The sequence below is a fragment of the Manacus candei genome, unplaced genomic scaffold (assembly GCF_025592945.1).
Source record: "Manacus candei isolate 608988 ecotype Guabito, Panama unplaced genomic scaffold, ASM2559294v1 h1tg000011l, whole genome shotgun sequence".
Classification (NCBI taxonomy): Eukaryota; Metazoa; Chordata; class Aves; order Passeriformes; family Pipridae; genus Manacus; species Manacus candei.
This window is the reverse complement of record NW_026138059.1, coordinates 3,569,709-3,575,372: the sequence shown is the minus strand read 5'-3', so window position 1 is coordinate 3,575,372 and position 5,664 is coordinate 3,569,709. Positions and strand designations below refer to the sequence as shown.

Here is a 5,664-nt window from a genome sequence, read left to right as displayed (position 1 = left end):
TCTACGTTGTTCCACAAAGGAACTCAGTGAGAGTTCTAATGCTGCAGTTATCCTTATCCTGGCAGCTGCTGTGGATACAGAGTTTCCCAGTGGTACAAAGTCAGAAGGGAGCAAAGCTGCAAATGTAAATGATATTGCTCTCCCTCTTCTCTTAGCAGCCAACAAAGCCCCAACCAGTCTTCACTGAAGTGGCCCTCCCAGAGCCAGTAACAGGGAAGAGCTCGTTCTGCACCAGCCAAGTACATAAGAAAGTCAGAGGAGCTGTTGCAGAGCAAGCAGAGACTAGGCTGAGCAGATAACCCTGTGGGTACCTGTTTTTATTTCTGCTTTAACCGGATTGCAATAGAGGAAACATTGTAACAACAAACTGCACCTGCTGGAAGGATGCCTCAGTGCTCTGACTCCATCTGGTTGCCAAGTAAACACCCAGGGAGCTGAGCAGTAGCAAGGGAATGGGAGGTCATCGCCTTTCTTATTCCCACAGAATTTCATTGCGGTGCATTATGCCAAAGTTCATCTTGGTTAAGGACAACTTTTTTTTTCCCCTCCCTGAACCTTGACATTCTACATAGTAGTGAAATTCATTTCCCAGTCAGCTCTAAATGAGAACTTTAGTGATTTAGTCAAGTTCTCACAGAAAATCTGTAGCAAGCCTGGGAATCAAACCTGTATCTCTCTCTCCCAATTTATATTTTTTCCGACTTCTCAGACATCCCTCAGCTGCATAACGAAGAAAAGAAATGGAAGGTAAACACACTTATTTATTTCTAGTGGGAGATTTCTCCTGTACTCACACCTTTTTCATTCTTTTCCAAATTGATTCAGCTGGTAATGTTTCCACTGACTCCTTCAGAAGACTACTGCTAGAGCAAGAAAGCTTACTATTAGGAAAAGTTTCAAGGTTTTCAGCTACGATTATCTTTTACTTAGTTTCATCTCACTGTTTTATTACAACCTGTTTACCCATCCTCATTATTTACCTGCTGATTGTTCCTATAGAGGTTAATATTAATCCAACTTTCTTTTTGTTATTTCCTCTTATTTCTGTCTCTCACAAGCATTTCTACCCTATAGGGAATGAAACTCCTCTGGGTTTCAGGGGGCTGTAATCTGGAAAACTGCAGACCAGTGAGTGCATCTGCACACACTGTGGTGGAAACCATAACTACACATAACACTATATACAAATGGTGAATCATAACATTAAATAATACCATGAGCAAGTAGAAAAACCCTGTGTTCTTCTGATTGCAAAATCAGGTCAATGATTTCACAAAAAAAACTATGATAGAAACTTTGGCTTTAGAGTAGAATAAAATTACATGCTTGTGAGTAAGTCCTGGGTAATATACACAAGAGCAGGGAGACTGTTACAGTGACTTAATCCTCTTATTTTGCCTCTCGGAGAAATGCTTGGCCCTCAGTCAAACTTACTTAAGCTATTTCATTTACATTCAATCTACAACAGTTATGCCCAGACCAGTCACAGTAAGTTTTATATTGCTAGATCTTTCCATGCTCTTAAAGTGTGGGTGCTAAATTCTTGCCATTACTATGTCTGTGTTGAAATCCTCTGTCTTATTTACCAGTCTTAAGACTGTGTAAAGAAACTGTTGACTGGTCTTCTCACACTTCATTGATTTCAGTTCATTGATACATTGTTAATGATTTCTTCGGATATCTTGGGAGAGTTTTAAAGTTATTTCTGTTTTAAAAATTAAGAAGAGACACAGAGAAAATAAGGGCCAGGCTTTCAAAAGCTGTTATACACCTATTCCAATCAAAAAGCTGAGTCCTGCTCAATCCCATCCCATCTCAAGGGTGAATACAGATAATGGGCAGGCACATTGGAGTTGCTTATTTTTCTCCATTGATAACAAAGAGAGCCTAAAAAATTAGATACTTCCATTAAGTAAGTAAAAGGGAGGTAGGATCAAGCTTAGATTTTCAAAGTTGTGTAGGAAACACATGGACAGAGAAGGTAACTCTGCCCGAATAACTAACCATGGGATCACCCTTCTACTGAGTTTATTTGGATTGTCATGATTTATACATAGCAAATGCATATTTTTTTATGGATATGCTGTCATTCCTTATTTAAATGCAGAAATTTAACAAAAGTTCTGTCCCCAAGTGTTTAGAATGAAATGTAAAAGAAAACCCAATTCCCCAAACTATCTGCAGTATGAGGAAAGTGCATGTTGTAGAAGACAAAGCCTCAGAGTATGATTTGCAAAAATTAAAATGCCTTCTGAAATAATTTCCAGATTGTTCTCGCTACTGCTTATAAACAGGAAAGGTATACAATGTTAAAATAATGACTCACTTGAATTGTTTATTAGGCCCTGGAAACAAAGCAGGTAAGTCCATGTGGAATGATTCACTCTGATTATTCTTTGATGTAAACTATGTTCCAAAGGGTGCCCAATGTGATCTATATATGTTTTATGGTATTCACAGTGCTGCTTATTACCTGCAAAGTTCATTTTACCCAGATATTCAGAAAATATCTTGAAACAGAAGGACAAAATAGTTAAAGGATTTACCACAGATAGTCCCCAGGAAAGAGGATTCACCTATACCAGATGAATAATGTCAAGTCTTTTAGATGATGTTGCCCCCTTTGCAATGTAGCAATTATGAATTACAATTTGCATGTTAAATTTAAAATGCACTACTTTGGCACAGTGGAATCTCATTAGACATAGTGAATACAAACAAGGCATTGGGTAGGGAAAATATACTTCCCTACATCTCAGTAATCAGTCTGTGAAAAATATTCTGAGAAATATAGAGGAAGCTGACAATAATATCTTGCTACAGATCCAGCTGTCCTTCTACGTTTATTACTCTGGCACTGAAATCAATGGGAAATTTGCCAGAATAAGAAAGGAGCTAGGACTGCAGGATCTGGTCCTTATGTGTAAGCTTAATCATTTTCTTCCATCTGCTACAGATCAGAAATGTGGACTCTGAGCAAAGGCTGAAGGGGAGGAGGAACTTTCAGAGGTAATAGGCAACAGGCATATTTTTGATGGCAAAGGAAAGAACTGTGCCCTTCATTTAAATGATCTACCTGTGATTACAAAGGTATAATAATATTCTACCCATTCAAGAATTTTAATGATTGTACGGGGAAATTCATGAGAATGGTAGAAGTGAATCATGAAGCTCTTGCAATTGTCAACAGTCTTCAGGAGACTGCTGCAGTCCAGAGAGTGCTCTGCAACGATTTGTGCCGAGAAGCACTACCAGGATACATTCCAAGGCTAGTGGGCATTTTAGTGTATTGGAGATTTGCAGCATCAAGCAGAGAAATTTTAAAAGCATTTATAAAGGGTAGAGAAGGCTGGAAGCCACAATTAAAAAAAGAATAAAAATCATGCCCTGATTGGTATGAAAGTATGCAGAGTCCATTCAGAAAAAAGCAGATGAAGAAACATTAATACAGACTCCAGAATTACAAGCTGAGATGAATCAGAGCACTTCTGGCCTGCAGACAGTGCTGTTATTAAGAATTATTGTTCATGCAAGGAGCCAAAAATGTGCTCAGCTCTGTATGAGCTGCAAATAAAGACAATCCCTTCTGGAGAATTTTTATGTCTAGGATTCTGGTCCTAAGTACTGTTCTTCACAGCTCACTGTGTCTATGCAAAGGCTGGTTAGCTCTCATAGGACACAGAAGTCCATCTGCAGCAAGACTGTCAACACAGGACATGTGACAGACATGTTAAAACATGGATTCTGGTGGGATACACAATGCCCGAGGATCCTCTCTGTTAAAGCATGAGTAAAAGGCACTGCTGGAAGGTCACTCTAGCCTTAAATGGCCAAATTGCTTCCTGGAAGATCTTCTTGCTCCCTGCTGGCTACAAAAGTTCCTGACCATGAATAGACACTCAACATCAATGCTGTTGTGCCTGACAGTAGAAGAGACGGATTTTCCTTCTATGGCCTTATGGTGAGGTTAATACAGTATTTTTGACTGGAAATCTTGGATAAGCATGACAGATACCCTGGAAAAATCCTGTGACAAAAAGGATCATCCAGTGACAGTGAAAGCACAGTCATTGAAAACACTGTGGAATACCCTTGGTCTGTGCACAGTTCCCAGGCAGAGCAGAGAGACTTCAACCTTCAGGGAAATCTTGGAAGAATAACAGAGCAATAATAAAATGCAGGGCTTTGTTTTTAGTTCACATGGGGCCCCAGTAGGAAAGTTGAAAACCTGCTGAAAGAGCGTCTTATGAAGCATTATTAATAAGTTATGCATTGAGTCACTGATTACAGCAACTCCTGAGAAGAATTCTTAAAATAAAAATGCGGTCGTTATTATGTCTTTGCTCATGCTTCATGCATCCTACTTCTTAGATTTTTTTGGTTTTAACATATTCTATTTAGATTACTTAAATGCAGAACTTAGTTCTTTGTTTTATAAATGGATTAAAATATTGTACACAAATAGGTATATATATAGCTGAAGTTGACTGAGACATAATTCATTGACACAGAAAGAATTTGTTTTCTGTACCTCCTACAGTCAGCTTATTTATAACTAGTATTTGTGTACCTAGGTTATGTGAGCATGGTGCTCTGCCAAAAAAATTAGTATTCAGCCTTTTCAATCCCTCATATATAAGCTGCTCTTGAGAGTGAAAACTCCCACTTTTAGAAAAAAATTACATAAATCCAGTGGCTTGCATTACCATCTGCTCAATCATCTTTTCTGGATTGCAAAGTGGAAAATGTCGGATTTATAGAAACCACATGCAAAGATTCATATTTAATTCTGCCAAGTTTTGCTGTCACAGCAGCCTTAAAGCAGATATGCAAGCCACACAAAACTCAGTCACTCTCCTGGTGTTTCTGACAAGAATGTATAATCAGGAAAGTGCATCTTTTATTATAACGTCTCCTGATAACCTAAAGTGATTAAAGTAATCTTCTATTTCCCAGTGGGTCAGTCCTGTTGAGATGGATTGTCTCACCTTCACAGAGACCTGGCATAAGTCCTGTTTAAAATACAAGGGACACAGGCAAGTTTAGAATATACAGGTCAAATTTCTGCAGTAATTTGGAAATTTGGTCCAAAAACTGCTCCAGATGTTCCTACTCACTATTCTATTTACTATTTCTGCACCAAAGTAATTGAAACAATGAATATTTATCTTGGATAAGAGCAAATATCATGTTAGTTTTGTATTGCAATGAGTTCAGGATACAGTATAAGAGTCCAGAGCAAAGAACAAAGGAAAAACATTGTACAGAAAGAAAAAATAAACATCCAGCCTTGTCCCATAAGGCAGAATTGTCTCCTTTTATTATTTTTAGCAGTGCATCAACTTAGAGAAGAATCATACTGTACTACAGTATTAAGAAAATTCCTATTCAGAAGAGCTTCAAATATGCATTTAAAAAGACACATAAAGAAGTGGTATGCAATCACTCAATAAGAAGCAGATGCAAGATCACTACTGTTTTTTTCTGAAGGCCAGATCCGGTACTGGCAACACCTTTTCTAGCATAGTAGGAAGAAATCTTAAACATAATTTTATTATTAAAAGACCTCTGGTTGGGGCCCAATGTGGCTGATGGTAGTCATTCCTTGTGAATGTTCATGTTGGTTTTAGGAATACTTTCACACAAGGAGAGGAGGGGCAGAAG

The 5,664-nt window shown here is 38.2% G+C and overlaps 1 long non-coding RNA gene across 1 annotated transcript; it reads left to right on the top strand.

Moving 5' to 3' along the window:
- Positions 1-540: 540 nt before the first annotated feature.
- LOC127466960 (uncharacterized) lies at positions 541-5,301 on the top strand. Its single transcript, XR_007902903.1, has 2 exons — positions 541-747; positions 2,957-5,301. It is a non-coding gene; the product is annotated as an uncharacterized LOC127466960 (long non-coding RNA).
- The last annotated feature ends 363 nt before the right edge of the window (positions 5,302-5,664 follow it).